Source organism: Ovis canadensis, chromosome 1 (genome assembly GCF_042477335.2).
Source record: "Ovis canadensis isolate MfBH-ARS-UI-01 breed Bighorn chromosome 1, ARS-UI_OviCan_v2, whole genome shotgun sequence".
Taxonomy (NCBI): Eukaryota; Metazoa; Chordata; class Mammalia; order Artiodactyla; family Bovidae; genus Ovis; species Ovis canadensis.
In genome coordinates, this window is record NC_091245.1 from 113,504,981 (window position 1) to 113,520,870 (window position 15,890).

A 15,890-nucleotide genomic window follows, 5' to 3' on the forward strand; every position below is an offset into this window, starting at 1 on the left:
GGCCCAGGGACCCAAAGGCGTGTGAGCCTGGCTCCCGCGCTCTGGCCGACCGCGCTCCCGGGGTCCGGCTCTGACGGGGTGGTGGTGGTGAGCAGGGGCCCTTTGGCAGCGCGGCTCCTGGCTCGGGGACTGCGGGCTGAGAGGCAGGGAGCGCGCCAGGGCGGGCTTGGCTCCGGCCGGGGCAGCGGCTTCCCACGGGAACGGGCGCCGTGGCGCCGAGGTCGGGGGCGCGGGCCGGGCGCCGGGGGGTGGGCTGGACGGGCACGCAGGGCTTCCGCTCCCTCCCCAGCGGAGCACCCTTCCCGGGACGGACTCGTGCAAGGAAGGCCGGTGTGCGCTGGCCAGCAGGAAGGCTGGATGGCACGCGTCCAGGGCGGGCGGCAGGCAGGTTGCGGCCCGGCCAAGAACGCACGGCGGAGAAGGGTCGAGGGCACGCGGCAGCCCCTTGGCGGGCAAGGCGGGGGCTCGGCCGCCTCGCTGTGGCTGGGGAGCGCAGGCGGGCCGGCGGGGCGGGCGCGGAGGACGGGGTGCCGGCCTGGCGGGAGAGCTGGCGGGGGCAGCCGTGGAAGCAAGGCTGCGAGGGCGAGTAGGCCGTTCCCCGGGCAGAAGTCGGAGCGCCGGCGAAGGGAGGAGGGCTTGCCACCCGCCGCGGGGCTGCGTGCTTCGGCGCGGCCGGGGGCGGGGCGCGGCGGGGCTGTGGGAGTGGAAGTGGGAGGGTGGGCGAGTGTGGGCCAGGGGGAGGCAGGGAGGCAGGAAAAGCAGCAGCTGCAGCTGCAGCCAGCTGGCGAGGAAAGATGCGCTGAGAAGGACTGAAGGTGCCTTCTGTGGGGGTGCAGGTGGCGGCGGGAGGGCGTGTGTGGAGAAAGGCAGTGGCGCGCGGAGGACGGGTGCGTTTGTCCGGCGGGCCAAAAGGCTGGCTTGTCAGGAGTGGGATTCGAACCCACGCCTCCAGGGGAGACTGCGACCTGAACGCAGCGCCTTAGACCGCTTGGCCATCCTGACGGCGGGCCTGGCTGGGCGCGTGGCCGCTCGCCTGGCTGGGACCCGACGCGGCGCGAGCACCGGCGCCCTTGGCGGGCCGCGGGCGGCGCCACGCCAGGCAGGCAGGCAGGCAGGCAGGCGGGCGGGCGTCCGGAGTGGGGGTCGACGGAGCCGGCGCGCGGCGGCCGGCCGAGGCGCCTGGCTCCGCCGCCGCTCGCGCCGCGGACCCAGAGGGCCCTGGGCGGGCCGGCCCCTCCCCACCCGCGCCTGTCCTGGCCCGACGCCGGCCGGCGCGCGCCCACCGTGTCGTCGCAGCCCCGCTTGCCTTCTCGCGCCCCCTTCTCCCGGCGGAACGCCCGCGTTGGAGGCAAGAGGCGGCGCGCTGGGGAGGGTCCAGTGCCCCGGGGGTCCGGGTCCCTGTCGGGGTGGCGGGCTGCCGCTGTGACCGAGGCGGTTGGTCTGGTGCGCGGTTGGGTCGGGACCCGTGGTGGCCGGCGGCCCGTGCTGGGCAAGGGGAGGCGTGGGCAGGCAGCCCGAGAGCCCGAGGGCGGCCGGGCGGCAGGACGGTCGCCGCCGTCCTCGTTAGTATAGTGGTGAGTATCCCCGCCTGTCACGCGGGAGACCGGGGTTCGATTCCCCGACGGGGAGGCAACACACCCTTTTTGGTGGCCGCGGTCGCTCTCTGTCCTGCCGCCAGGCCCCGGAGGGCCCTTCGCCTCCTCCCGACGTCTTTGGGCGAGGCGCCAGGGCGCCGCCGACGGCGGTGCCCGGCCTAGCTCCCGGCGACCCCCTCTGCCCGTGCAGCGCTCCAGCCTGAGCCCTTTGTCGTCGGCGGGCGCACGGTCGCCACGGCGGAGCGAGGGCCTCCTTGGCGACCCCACGGCCTTGCCCGACCATAGCCGGATCTGGCGGCCGGCCGGCCGCCCGCCCACGCGCCGACCCCCAGTGGCTGCCTGAGTGGGCTCGTAGGCTCGCGACGGCCCCGCCGCGTGCAGGCAGGTGGGTCCCGTGTCCCCTTGTCGTCGTGGGAAGTGGCCTCGCCCAGCGCCCGGTGGAGTAGCGCTTTGGCCAGCTGGGTGCTGGAAGCTGCGTGCCCCGCGTTGCCCGCCGGGGGTGAGGGCGGGGAGGCGTTGGCGGGCCGCGGCGGGGAGCGAAGGGCCGGAGGGCCGCAAGGCCGCGGGGGCGCCGCCCTGGGGCGGTGGGGCCGGTGGATTCCCGGCGACCGCGTGGCGCTGGCGCGCTCGGGGCGCCGCGTGGCTGCTGGGAGCGCCGGCGGCGGCGGCGCAAGCCTCCGGCTGACGGGGCGTCGGGGCAGGGATGCGGAGGCGGCGGCGAGAGTATGCTGGGGCGAGCCCGGGGCCGGCGTCTGGCGGCCGCCCGGGCTGTGGAGCGTTGGTGGTATAGTGGTGAGCATAGCTGCCTTCCAAGCAGTTGACCCGGGTTCGATTCCCGGCCAACGCAGCGGGCCGACCTTTTGCTGAGTTCCAGCGCTCTCCCGGCAGGGGCGTTCGGGGGACAGAGAGGTGGGAGCAGGGAGCCAGCCCGCTGGCCGGCGGCTTTTGGCGTGTGTGCGAGAAGCCGGCGGCGCGCGCGGTGTTTTGAGGGTGCTGAAAGCAAGACGGCACGGCAGGGCAGGCGGCTGCACTTGCAAAGGCCGGGTGTGGGCAGCAAGGTGGCACGGGCGGGTGGCATGGAGGCGCGGGGCTCACCAGGAGCAGGCGAGGGCTGAACCCCGACGCTCCCTGGTGGTCTAGTGGTTAGGATTCGGCGCTCTCACCGCCGCGGCCCGGGTTCGATTCCCGGTCAGGGAAGCCTTTCTTCTTCCTCTCCGCCTGCCACCTGCCCACGTCCTCGCTGGACACCCTGCCACCCTTTTCTTAGCCTACGCTTGCTCAGCGCTGCGCCAGAGGCCCCCGGGACCCTGCCCGTCCAGCCCCAGCACGATTCAGGCCACCTCCGCCGTCCCGCGGGGCAAAGGTTTTGGCCGCAGTGGCAACCTCGCGCCGCTTCCACCACGACGCGCCTCAGGCCTCCCATCCACCAGCCCCCCCCCCCCAACCCCACCCCCCGCCTCCCTCCCTCCTGAGGGGCTGCGGCTGCTGCCCCTGGTGGTGGCGGTGATGCTCCTGGGCTTGTGCTGGTTCTCCTGCTGTGGGTGGTGGTGAGGAGGTGGGCTTGGATAGGGCCGGCGGCGGTAGGGGTGGGGGTAGGGCTGGGGGTAGGGGCGTGGGCTGTGGCGGTCGCCAGCTGGGGGCCAGCAGCGGCAGGGGCGGTGGCCACAGCCGAAGGTGAGCGAGGGGGATCTGCCTCTGGGAGTGGGGGCCGTGGCCACGGACCGCCTGCCTTGTCGTGTCTCTCATGCCAGCCACCTCTCTGGGCGGCTTGGCCAGTGCGCGCCAGGTCCCGGGCTGGCTGTGACTCCCGTGTGCCGCTGGCGACTCCAAGAGGGTTCTGGTCTTGAGTGGGCTCTGGGAGGCGGACCACGGCGCCCGGGAGGCATGGGTAGCAGTTCAGTCGCCCGGGGGCAGCGATGCCTGCCAGGGAGGACAACCCGACCATCGTGCTGTTTCCCTTGCCTGACCACAGCTCTCAATCCTACTGGACTGAGGCAAGATTTACCCAGGCCTCCCTCCCCCACTCGTAACCAAAGGTGGGCACTCGGGTGCACACACACACACACACACACACACACACAGAGCGCCCTGTTCCACGCACCCCTCCCCTAGTTATGACATCGAATAGTTTCCCATTCTCTCCAAACTGTCTATCCAGGATCCACTCCATCCCTCTCCCCACCCTGTCACCGTCTTCCCCTAGGAACTCTGCGCGAGGGTGATCCTCCAGCACAGTCTCCTCTTGGCCCCGTCTCGGCTGGTCTATCCCCAAAGGGTTTCACGTCTGTTCAAGGACTGTGTCCTTCGGAGGGGAAGTGGACGGCAGACGAAAGGCACCAACGTGCGGCGAGGGCGGCACACTCGGGTGCGATGGCACAAAGGCGAGTGCCCTGTGGGAAAGGAGCCCCTGTGGCCCGACGTGTGCTTGCCGTCGCCAAAGGAGGTTTCCTCGAGTTCCCTGCCGGGGCTGTGGGCGTCAGAGTGCATGGGGGAGAGTATCGGAGGAAGGTGCTTGGGGCCATGGCTGGTGGGCGCCCCACGTGGATCAGGGACCCGCGCAGGGCGATCGCGAGCAGAGGGCGCGGCGGCGAGCAGGGAGCTGGGAGGCAGGCCCCGGGGTGCTTGGTCGGGGCGTCTGCATGGACGGCCGGCGGGAAGGGGCGGCGTGGGGCTCTCGGGGACCTGGCCGAAAGATCGGCAGGCCACTCGAGCAGGGCCTCTACAGAAGCATGGGCGCGGCGGCGAAGCCGTGCCAGGCACATGTGAGAGGCTGGGACGGATCTGCGGTAGGTAGGGGTGGGCGTGGGGGTTGGGCTGGGGCTGCGGAGCCAGAGGGAGGCCCGCACTGGTGAACGCCAGGGCAGGGCAGGCCAGGGCAGGACGTGTGAGGGATAGCCCGAGCTCCAGGGGGATGTTGGGTGGGGAGGTGGGGCCGAGCCTGGAGTCTGGCGGGAAAGGCAGAGGGCAGGCCGTGACAGTGACGGGGCTGTGGCGTGAGGAAGATGGCGGGTGAGCACTCCATTTGGGTCGGGTGGCGGGTGAGCGGGGGCGAGCCACACTGGTGCTCGGTGCCACAGGCTGCTCAGGCTCGGCGGCGGGCTGTGGCTCTGGGCGGAGGCTAGGACGCAGGCAAGCAAAGGACAGAAACGGAGCGCCAGCGCCAGCTGGGGGCCAGACCCGGTCCGAGATGGGTGGGCCCACCGTACCGCCCCAGAGACCAAAGTCACCACCCATCGGGAGGGAGTGTCCAGTGTCGGGGGTGACACTGCTGGGGCCTCAGGGTGGGATGGGGCGGGGGTGGCTGGCAGCGCAGGTGGCTGTGATTTCATGAGGGCCAAGGAGAGCTCCCATGTGACCGGGCACAGTCAGCCCTCCAGGGCACACGCCCGCAGAGGGCAAACCTCGGGGAGGTCTGAGGGTCCGGACACCGCCACCGCCTCGGCAGCACCGCCTGCCAGGGCCCGTACACGGAGCAAACCCCAGCGCCCAGCCACACACGGCGGGCCCAAGAAGGGGTGGCATCGATGCAGCATGGCGCCATCACTCAGGCATCAGAAACACGTCAAGAATTGCCAGTTGTCACAAGCAATGATGCAGCTGGAGACTCTTACACTCGGCGGAGAATGTCAGACCGCGTTGGACCGAGGCATGTGGAGCATGGAAAATAATACAAAACGAAGCTATTTGCCAGGAGAAACCGACTCACGCAGAAACCCACCTTAGGGTAACGCAAGCGGAAAGGCAGCGCTGGAGGGATGACTGGGGAGCTGCAACGCACAGATACGCAGGACCCTGTCTAAAGGGAGAAGCGCCAAGGTTATCCAGTTCAACACAGGGAATCAGCGTCAGTGCCCTGGAGTAACCTCAAGTGGAAGAGAATCTGAAACCATATATGACACTCGCGATCTGCACAAGCAAAACAGGATCACACTGCGGTTCACCGGAAACCAGCACAATATTGGGAATCCACTGTACTTCCGCAACAACCGTGACTACGACGTCGGAGTAAGCTTTCAAAAGAAAACTAACTCAGCAGGCAATGAAGTCAGCGGAAAACAGGTGAGCTATGCCAACCCCACCCTGGGTACATATCCACGAAAGGCGCAGCTCTTCATTCGGAAAGACACATGCAACCCCCACAGTCACAGCAGCACCGTTTGCCATAGCCGAGACGTGGAGAAAACCCTAGTGCCCATCCCCAAAGGCTCAGCCACCAAGATGCAGTATCAGAGAAAGGGAGAGAATGGGATGTCACCGAGCCGTCCACAAGAGGCAGATAGTGTCACTGGCAGCAACGGCGGCTGGAGCTGCAGAATATTACCCTTGGTGAGGGAAGTCAAACAGACAAGGTCACGGATGGGTGGACTCTAAAGTGTTGTACAAATGAATCCCTGGGCCAACCAGCCACAGACTCTCAGACACAGGAAAGCCGCTTGGGGCTTCCCAAGGGCGCAGTCAGGGACCGAGGGATGAATGAGGAGCCGGGCTCAACGGATCAACCGTACCAGTACTGCGTAGGAAGGGGAGGAGGAACAAGGACACGCGGGATACCGCAGGGAATGAGATCCCATATGCTGTCATCACCCGCAATGGAAACGAGCTGAACACATGAGCCCCCCCCCACCCACCCACAGACAGGACTGAACCCCAACGCTGTACAGCGGAAACGCACACCAGGTTGTAGATCAACTACGCTTCCAGGACAAGTGCTACTCCGTCGAAGTCAGTCAGTCGAGGATCAGTCCAGCAATAGGAAAAAGAAGAGCTTCCATTATGATCCAGGAAAGCCAACCCTGGGCACGCGTCGGGAAAAGACGACAAATACCCCTAATGGGGAGAGATGCAGGCATCCCCCAGGGTCACCGCAGCCCTCTGTGCCGGAGCCGAGACCCGCGGGAAACGCCCAAGTGCCCGTCGGCACGTGGCCGGCACAAGAAGGTGAGGGATATCTGTACCGTGGAATATGACGCAGCCCTCAAGAAGGAGCCGCCATCGCCATGGGCCGCAAGGTCAGACGGACCCACAGAAGGGTCCGCTCAGTGAAGTGAGTCGCTTGGATCGGGAGAAAGCTCTGTGGACTCTTAACGACGAATACAGACGAATCTATGCGCAAAGGGGAAAGCGACCTGGAGACCCCGAAAACGTACATAGGGCTACCCAAGGGGAAAGGCAGGGAGGGACGAAGTTGAAGTCGGATCAAGAGATAGGAAAGACTGTGCTTACAGTAGAAGAGCAACAGAGCTTTCCTCTGTAGCAGGAGAAGTGTATCTGTATCTCGCCTTCACCTACACTGGAAGACCACCTGGCAAAGAACAGGGGACTGAATCACTTTGCCGGGCACCTGAGACTCACCCAGGAATGTGAATCCGTTCTACTTGTGTTCGAAGAAGCAGAAAAAGGAGCAGGCCGTGGCTTGAAGCGGGGGGTGGGGGGAGGCAGGCCAGTGGGACAGATGCAAAGGCAGGTTCCTTGGCAAGAGTGGGATTTGGAACGGCTCAGGGAGGAACGGGGCGTGGGGGGCGGGGTGTGTGGAGATGGGGGAGGCGGGGAGCTGGGGGTGGGATGGGTGCATGTGGGGGAGTAGGGGGACGACAGTGAGGCTGCAGGCTGAGGTGGGGGTGCTCTTGGGGCAGGGCTGATGCTGAGGTGAGGCGCGCAAGAGGGTTTCAGGGGGAAGGGGTGGTGTTTGAGGCGGTGAGGGCGTTGCTGTTGGAAACCTGTTTCTGCCGAGGCCAGGCCCGAGGGCGAGGGCCGGCAGCTGGTGGACTTCTTTGGAACTCGTCCTGCAAGACGTGGTCCAGGGACCCTGCAGGCAAAAGGGAGGTATGCTTGCCAGATGTGGCAGCTCCCTTGCTCCTGGCTGTGCAAACGTAGTGTGATTGATTTCTCTCGGAGTGTGGGGAGAGTGAGGCAGGGAGCTTGGAGACGGACGTTGTGAAAGATGAAGTGTGGTGCGGGCGGCTGCCAGCGGTGGGGTATTCCTGCCAGTGCAGTCCCCGAGCCCTCGGCTGGGTCCGGGTGAGGACGCGAGCAAACACAAGAAAGGTGCCTGGACGCACGGGCGGCTGAGCCCGCAGGGTTTGGGGCCACGAAGGCTTGGCAGCAGGGCCTTTTGTGGGTGAGGTGGGGAGGGGTCCTGGGCGTCTGTGTGGGAGAGGCAGCGGGCGGCAGGTAGCCAGCCAGCGTTTGCAGGAGCGCTGCCTCGAGCGCGTTTCAGCGGGCAGACCTAGTTGGGCTCTGGGGCCGCACCGTGGGACCAAAAGGGGACGCTGGGGCTGCATGGGCCGGGAATCGAACCCGGGCCTCCCGCGTGGCAGGCGAGAATTCTACCACTGAACCACCCATGCACCGGTGGCCAGCGCCGCCCGTCGCTGCCCCTCAGGCGCTGGCCGCCACCCGCCCGCCGCTGCTCACTGCTCGCCCGTGGGCATCTCTCTGCCCCGTTGCAGCGGGAGACGACGGGCGGGCGACCTGTAAGACAGGATCCGGGCACGTGCAGGACCCCGGGGCGCGCCGCTCTCGGAGGGAGCCCGGGGCGACGGGACGCGGGCCCACGCGGCCCGTCCCGCGCCTTCTGCGCCGACCACGGCCGCCGCGACCCTGTCGGTGTCGCGTGAGGGCGCCGGGAGCCGACGCCGTCTGCCCGGCGCCGGGATCCCTGTCAGGTGCAGGCGCTGCGTGGTCGCTGCGGCCGCGCGCAGACGTGCCTCTCAGCGACCGCCGGGTCCCGGCCCAAAGTACCTCTGGCGGGCTGGCTTTCCGGCCGTGCCGGGGTGGGGCGTGCGAGAGCGGGCGGGGGAAGGGACGCCGGGCTCGGTCTGTGCGGGAAGCGCGAGCGCGGGAGGGCGACGCCTCCGAGCGCCTCCGCCACCGCCCCCTACCCGCCCTCCCCCCGCCATCCCATCCTTAGACCCGCGCTCAGGCCCAGGGACCCAAAGGCGTGTGAGCCTGGCTCCTGCGCTCTGGCCGACCGCGCTCCCGGGGTCCGGCTCTGACGGGGTGGTGGTGGTGAGCAGGGGCCCTTTGGCAGCGCGGCTCCTGGCTCGGGGACTGCGGGCTGAGAGGCAGGGAGCGCGCCAGGGCGGGCTTGGCTCCGGCCGGGGCAGCGGCTTCCCACGGGAACGGGCGCCGTGGCGCCGAGGTCGGGGGCGCGGGCCGGGCGCCGGGGGGTGGGCTGGACGGGCACGCAGGGCTTCCGCTCCCTCCCCAGCGGAGCACCCTTCCCGGGACGGACTCGTGCAAGGAAGGCCGGTGTGCGCTGGCCAGCAGGAAGGCTGGATGGCACGCGTCCAGGGCGGGCGGCAGGCAGGTTGCGGCCCGGCCAAGAACGCACGGCGGAGAAGGGTCGAGGGCACGCGGCAGCCCCTTGGCGGGCAAGGCGGGGGCTCGGCCGCCTCGCTGTGGCTGGGGAGCGCAGGCGGGCCGGCGGGGCGGGCGCGGAGGACGGGGTGCCGGCCTGGCGGGAGAGCTGGCGGGGGCAGCGGTGGAAGCAAGGCTGCGAGGGCGAGTAGGCCGTTCCCCGGGCAGAAGTCGGAGCGCCGGCGAAGGGAGGAGGGCTTGCCACCCGCCGCGGGGCTGCGTGCTTCGGCGCGGCCGGGGGCGGGGCGCGGCGGGGCTGTGGGAGTGGAAGTGGGAGGGTGGGCGAGTGTGGGCCAGGGGGAGGCAGGGAGGCAGGAAAAGCAGCAGCTGCAGCTGCAGCCAGCTGGCGAGGAAAGATGCGCTGAGAAGGACTGAAGGTGCCTTCTGTGGGGGTGCAGGTGGCGGCGGGAGGGCGTGTGTGGAGAAAGGCAGTGGCGCGCGGAGGACGGGTGCGTTTGTCCGGCGGGCCAAAAGGCTGGCTTGTCAGGAGTGGGATTCGAACCCACGCCTCCAGAGGAGACTGCGACCTGAACGCAGCGCCTTAGACCGCTCGGCCATCCTGACGGCGGGCCTGGCTGGGCGCGTGGCCGCTCGCCTGGCTGGGACCCGACGCGGCGCGAGCACCGGCGCCCTTGGCGGGCCGCGGGCGGCGCCACGCCAGGCAGGCAGGCAGGCAGGCAGGCAGGCGGGCGGGCGTCCGGAGTGGGGGTCGACGGAGCCGGCGCGCGGCGGCCGGCCGAGGCGCCTGGCTCCGCCGCCGCTCGCGCCGCGGACCCAGAGGGCCCTGGGCGGGCCGGCCCCTCCCCACCCGCGCCTGTCCTGGCCCGACGCCGGCCGGCGCGCGCCCACCGTGTCGTCGCAGCCCCGCTTGCCTTCTCGCGCCCCCTTCTCCCGGCGGAACGCCCGCGTTGGAGGCAAGAGGCGGCGCGCTGGGGAGGGTCCAGTGCCCCGGGGGTCCGGGTCCCTGTCGGGGTGGCGGGCTGCCGCTGTGACCGAGGCGGTTGGTCTGGTGCGCGGTTGGGTCGGGACCCGTGGTGGCCGGCGGCCCGTGCTGGGCAAGGGGAGGCGTGGGCAGGCAGCCCGAGAGCCCGAGGGCGGCCGGGCGGCAGGACGGTCGCCGCCGTCCTCGTTAGTATAGTGGTGAGTATCCCCGCCTGTCACGCGGGAGACCGGGGTTCGATTCCCCGACGGGGAGGCAACACACCCTTTTTGGTGGCCGCGGTCGCTCTCTGTCCTGCCGCCAGGCCCCGGAGGGCCCTTCGCCTCCTCCCGACGTCTTTGGGCGAGGCGCCAGGGCGCCGCCGACGGCGGTGCCCGGCCTAGCTCCCGGCGACCCCCTCTGCCCGTGCAGCGCTCCAGCCTGAGCCCTTTGTCGTCGGCGGGCGCACGGTCGCCACGGCGGAGCGAGGGCCTCCTTGGCGACCCCACGGCCTTGCCCGACCATAGCCGGATCTGGCGGCCGGCCGGCCGCCCGCCCACGCGCCGACCCCCAGTGGCTGCCTGAGTGGGCTCGTAGGCTCGCGACGGCCCCGCCGCGTGCAGGCAGGTGGGTCCCGTGTCCCCTTGTCGTCGTGGGAAGTGGCCTCGCCCAGCGCCCGGTGGAGTAGCGCTTTGGCCAGCTGGGTGCTGGAAGCTGCGTGCCCCGCGTTGCCCGCCGGGGGTGAGGGCGGGGAGGCGTTGGCGGGCCGCGGCGGGGAGCGAAGGGCCGGAGGGCCGCAAGGCCGCGGGGGCGCCGCCCTGGGGCGGTGCGGCCGGTGGATTCCCGGCGACCGCGTGGCGCTGGCGCGCTCGGGGCGCCGCGTGGCTGCTGGGAGCGCCGGCGGCGGCGGCGCAAGCCTCCGGCTGACGGGGCGTCGGGGCAGGGATGCGGAGGCGGCGGCGAGAGTATGCTGGGGCGAGCCCGGGGCCGGCGTCTGGCGGCCGCCCGGGCTGTGGAGCGTTGGTGGTATAGTGGTGAGCATAGCTGCCTTCCAAGCAGTTGACCCGGGTTCGATTCCCGGCCAACGCAGCGGGCCGACCTTTTGCTGAGTTCCAGCGCTCTCCCGGCAGGGGCGTTCGGGGGACAGAGAGGTGGGAGCAGGGAGCCAGCCCGCTGGCCGGCGGCTTTTGGCGTGTGTGCGAGAAGCCGGCGGCGCGCGCAGTGTTTTGAGGGTGCTGAAAGCAAGACGGCACGGCAGGGCAGGCGGCTGGACTTGCAAAGGCCGAGTGTGGGCAGCAAGGTGGCACGGGCGGGTGGCATGGAGGCGCGGGGCTCACCAGGAGCAGGCGAGGCCTGAACCCTAACGCTCCCTGGTGGTCTAGTGGTTAGGATTCGGCGCTCTCACCGCCGCGGCCCGGGTTCGATTCCCGGTCAGGGAAGCCTTTCTTCTTCCTCTCCGCCTGCCACCTGCCCACGTCCTCGCTGGACACCCTGCCACCCTTTTCTTAGCCTACGCTTGCTCAGCGCTGCGCCAGAGGCCCCCGGGACCCTGCCCGCCCAGCCCCAGCACGATTCAGGCCACCTCCGCCGTCCCGCGGGGCAAAGGTTTTGGCCGCAGTGGCAACCTCGCGCCGCTTCCACAACGACGCGCCTGAGGCCTCCCATCCACCAGCCCCCCCCCCCCCAACCCCACCCCCCGCCTCCCTCCCTCCTGAGGGGCTGCGGCTGCTGCCCCTGGTGGTGGCGGTGATGCTCCTGGGCTTGTGCTGGTTCTCCTGCTGTGGGTGGTGGTGAGGAGGTGGGCTTGGATAGGGCCGGCGGCGGTAGGGGTGGGGGTAGGGCTGGGGGTAGGGGCGTGGGCTGTGGCGGTCGCCAGCTGGGGGCCAGCAGCGGCAGGGGCGGTGGCCACAGCCGAAGGTGAGCGAGGGGGATCTGCCTCTGGGAGTGGGGGCCGTGGCCACGGACCGCCTGCCTTGTCGTGTCTCTCATGCCAGCCACCTCTCTGGGCGGCTTGGCCAGTGCGCGCCAGGTCCCGGGCTGGCTGTGACTCCCGTGTGCCGCTGGCGACTCCAAGAGGGTTCTGGTCTTGAGTGGGCTCTGGGAGGCGGACCACGGCGCCCGGGAGGCATGGGTAGCAGTTCAGTCGCCCGGGGGCAGCGATGCCTGCCAGGGAGGACAACCCGACCATCGTGCTGTTTCCCTTGCCTGACCACAGCTCTCAATCCTACTGGACTGAGGCAAGATTTACCCAGGCCTCCCTCCCCCACTCGTAACCAAAGGTGGGCACTCGGGTGCACACACACACACACACACACACACACAGAGCGCCCTCCAAACTGTCTATCCAGGATCCACTCCATCCCTCTCCCCACCCTGTCACCGTCTTCCCCTAGGAACTCTGCGCGAGGGTGATCCTCCAGCACAGTCTCCTCTTGGCCCCGTCTCGGCTGGTCTATCCCCAAAGGGTTTCACGTCTGTTCAAGGACTGTGTCCTTCGGAGGGGAAGTGGACGGCAGACGAAAGGCACCAACGTGCGGCGAGGGCGGCACACTCGGGTGCGATGGCACAAAGGCGAGTGCCCTGTGGGAAAGGAGCCCCCGTGGCCCGACGTGTGCTTGCCGTCGCCAAAGGAGGTTTCCTCGAGGCCCCTGCCGGGGCTGTGGGCGTCAGAGTGCATGGGGGAGAGTATCGGAGGAAGGTGCTTGGGGCCATGGCTGGTGGGCGCCCCACGTGGATCAGGGACCCGGGCAGGGCGATCGCGAGCAGAGGGCGCGGCGGCGAGCAGGGAGCTGGGAGGCAGGCCCCGGGGTGCTTGGTCGGGGCGTCTGCATGGACGGCCGGCGGGAAGGGGCGGCGTGGGGCTCTCGGGGACCTGGCCGAAAGATCGGCAGGCCACTCGAGCAGGGCCTCTACAGAAGCATGGGCGCGGCGGCGAAGCCGTGCCAGGCACATGTGAGAGGCTGGGACGGATCTGCGGTAGGTAGGGGTGGGCGTGGGGGTTGGGCTGGGGCTGCGGAGCCAGAGGGAGGCCCGCACTGGTGAACGCCAGGGCAGGGCAGGCCAGGGCAGGACGTGTGAGGGATAGCCCGAGCTCCAGGGGGATGTTGGGTGGGGAGGTGGGGCCGAGCCTGGAGTCTGGCGGGAAAGGCAGAGGGCAGGCCGTGACAGTGACGGGGCTGTGGCGTGAGGAAGATGGCGGGTGAGCACTCCATTTGAGTGGGGTGGCGGGTGAGCGGGGGCGAGCCACACTGGTGCTCGGTGCCACAGGCTGCTCAGGCTCGGCGGCGGGCTGTGGCTCTGGGCGGAGGCTAGGACGCAGGCAAGCGAAGGACAGAAACGGAGCGCCAGCGCCAGCTGGGGGCCAGACCCGGTCCGAGATGGGTGGGCCCACCGTACCGCCCCAGAGACCAAAGTCACCACCCATCGGGAGGGAGTGTCCAGTGTCGGGGGTGACACTGCTGGGGCCTCAGGGTGGGATGGGGCGGGGGTGGCTGGCAGCGCAGGTGGCTGTGATTTCATGAGGGCCAAGGAGAGCTCCCATGTGACCGGGCACAGTCAGCCCTCCAGGGTACACGCCCGCAGAGGGCAAACCTCGGGGAGGTCTGAGGGTCCGGACACCGCCACCGCCTCGGCAGCACCGCCTGCCAGGGCCCGTACACGGAGCAAACCCCAGCGCCCAGCCACACACGGCGGGCCCAAGAAGGGGTGGCATCGATGCAGCATGGCGCCATCACTCAGGCACCAGAAACACGTCAAGTATTGCCAGTTGTCACAAGCAATGATGCAGCTGGAGACTCTTACACTCGGCAGAGAATGTCAGACCGCGTTGGACCGAGGCATGTGGAGCATGGAAAATAATACAAAACGAAGCTATTTGCCAGGAGAAACCGACTCACGCAGAAACCCACCTTAGGGTAACGCAAGCGGAAAGGCAGCGCTGGAGGGATGACTGGGGAGCTGCAACGCACAGATACGCAGGACCCTGTCTAAAGGGAGAAGCGCCAAGGTTATCCAGTTCAACACAGGGAATCAGCGTCAGTGCCCTGGAGTAACCTCAAGTGGAAAAGAATCTGAAACCATATATGACACTCGAGATCTGCACAAGCAAAACAGGATCACACTGCGGTCCACCGGAAACCAGCACAATATTGGGAATCCACTGTACTTCCGCAACAACCGTGACTACGACGTCGGAGTAAGCTTTCAAAAGAAAACTAACTCAGCAGGCAATGAAGTCAGCGGAAAACAGGTGAGCTATGCCAACCCCACCCTGGGTACATATCCACGAAAGGCGCAGCTCTTCATTCGGAAAGACACATGCAACCCCCACAGCCACAGCAGCACCGTTTGCCATAGCCGAGACGTGGAGAAAACCCTAGTGCCCATCCCCAAAGGCTCAGCCACCAAGATGCAGTATCAGAGAAAGGGAGAGAATGGGATGTCACCGAGCCGTCCACAAGAGGCAGATAGTGTCACTGGCAGCAACGGCGGCTGGAGCTGCAGAATATTACCCTTGGTGAGGGAAGTCAAACAGACAAGGTCACGGATGGGTGGACTCTAAAGTGTTGTACAAATGAATCCCTGGGCCAACCAGCCACAGACTCTCAGACACAGGAAAGCCGCTTGGGGCTTCCCAAGGGCGCAGTCAGGGACCGAGGGATGAATGAGGAGCCGGGCTCAACGGATCAACCGTACCAGTACTGCGTAGGAAGGGGAGGAGGAACAAGGACACGCGGGATACCGCAGGGAATGAGATCCCATATGCTGTCATCACCCGCAATGGAAACGAGCTGAACACATGAGCCCCCCCCCCACCCACCCACAGACAGGACTGAACCCCAACGCTGTACAGCGGAAACGCACACCAGGTTGTAGATCAACTACGCTTCCAGGACAAGTGCTACTCCGTCGAAGTCAGTCAGTCGAGGATCAGTCCAGCAATAGGAAAAAGAAGAGCTTCCATTATGATCCAGGAAAGCCAACCCTGGGCACGCGTCGGGAAAAGACGACAAATACCCCTAATGGGGAGAGATGCAGGCATCCCCCAGGGTCACCGCAGCCCTCTGTGCCGGAGCCGAGACCCGCGGGAAACGCCCAAGTGCCCGTCGGCACGTGGCCGGCACAAGAAGGTGAGGGATATCTGTACCGTGGAATATGACGCAGCCCTCAAGAAGGAGCCGCCATCGCCATGGGCCGCAAGGTCAGACGGACCCACAGAAGGGTCTGCTCAGTGAAGTGAGTCGCTTGGATCGGGAGAAAGCTCTGTGGACTCTTAACGACGAATACAGACGAATCTATGCGCAAAGGGGAAAGCGACCTGGAGACCCCGAAAACGTACATAGGGCTACCCAAGGGGAAAGGCAGGGAGGGACGAAGTTGAAGTCGGATCAAGAGATAGGAAAGACTGTGCTTACAGTAGAAGAGCAACAGAGCTTTCCTCTGTAGCAGGAGAAGTGTATCTGTATCTCGCCTTCACCTACACTGGAAGACCACCTGGCAAAGAACAGGGGACTGAATCACTTTGCCGGGCACCTGAGACTCACCCAGGAATGTGAATCCGTTCTACTTGTGTTCGAAGAAGCAGAAAAAGGAGCAGGCCGTGGCTTGAAGCGGGGGGTGGGGGGAGGCAGGCCAGTGGGACAGATGCAAAGGCAGGTTCCTTGGCAAGAGTGGGATTTGGAACGGCTCAGGGAGGAACGGGGCGTGGGGGGCGGGGTGTGTGGAGATGGGGGAGGCGGGGAGCTGGGGGTGGGATGGGTGCATGTGGGGGAGTAGGGGGACGGTGAGGCTGCAGGCTGAGGTGGGGGTGCTCTTGGGGCAGGGCTGATGCTGAGGTGAGGCGCGCAAGAGGGTTTCAGGGGGAAGGGGTGGTGTTTGAGGCGGTGAGGGCGTTGCTGTTGGAAACCTGTTTCTGCCGAGGCCAGGCCCGAGGGCGAGGGCAGGCAGCTGGTGGACTTCTTTGGAACTCGTCCTGCAAGACGTGGTCCAGGGACCCTGCAGGCAAAAGGGAGGTATGC

At 67.8% G+C, this 15,890-nt stretch overlaps 9 non-coding genes across 9 annotated transcripts; 6 read left to right on the forward strand and 3 right to left on the reverse strand.

Moving 5' to 3' along the window:
• Positions 1-919: 919 nt before the first annotated feature.
• Positions 920-1,002, reverse strand: TRNAL-CAG (transfer RNA leucine (anticodon CAG)). The gene has a single exon. It is a non-coding gene; the product is annotated as a tRNA-Leu (tRNA).
• A 555-nt stretch (positions 1,003-1,557) lies between these two features.
• Positions 1,558-1,629, forward strand: TRNAD-GUC (transfer RNA aspartic acid (anticodon GUC)). The gene has a single exon. It is a non-coding gene; the product is annotated as a tRNA-Asp (tRNA).
• A 741-nt stretch (positions 1,630-2,370) lies between these two features.
• On the forward strand, positions 2,371-2,442 carry TRNAG-UCC (transfer RNA glycine (anticodon UCC)). The gene has a single exon. It is a non-coding gene; the product is annotated as a tRNA-Gly (tRNA).
• A 278-nt stretch (positions 2,443-2,720) lies between these two features.
• TRNAE-CUC (transfer RNA glutamic acid (anticodon CUC)) lies at positions 2,721-2,792 on the forward strand. The gene has a single exon. It is a non-coding gene; the product is annotated as a tRNA-Glu (tRNA).
• Positions 2,793-7,871: 5,079 nt separating this feature from the next.
• Positions 7,872-7,942, reverse strand: TRNAG-GCC (transfer RNA glycine (anticodon GCC)). Its single transcript has one exon. It is a non-coding gene; the product is annotated as a tRNA-Gly (tRNA).
• Positions 7,943-9,435: 1,493 nt separating this feature from the next.
• TRNAL-CAG (transfer RNA leucine (anticodon CAG)) lies at positions 9,436-9,518 on the reverse strand. The gene has a single exon. It is a non-coding gene; the product is annotated as a tRNA-Leu (tRNA).
• A 559-nt stretch (positions 9,519-10,077) lies between these two features.
• TRNAD-GUC (transfer RNA aspartic acid (anticodon GUC)) lies at positions 10,078-10,149 on the forward strand. The gene has a single exon. It is a non-coding gene; the product is annotated as a tRNA-Asp (tRNA).
• Positions 10,150-10,890: 741 nt separating this feature from the next.
• On the forward strand, positions 10,891-10,962 carry TRNAG-UCC (transfer RNA glycine (anticodon UCC)). Its single transcript has one exon. It is a non-coding gene; the product is annotated as a tRNA-Gly (tRNA).
• Positions 10,963-11,240: 278 nt separating this feature from the next.
• Positions 11,241-11,312, forward strand: TRNAE-CUC (transfer RNA glutamic acid (anticodon CUC)). The gene has a single exon. It is a non-coding gene; the product is annotated as a tRNA-Glu (tRNA).
• Positions 11,313-15,890: the final 4,578 nt, after the last annotated feature.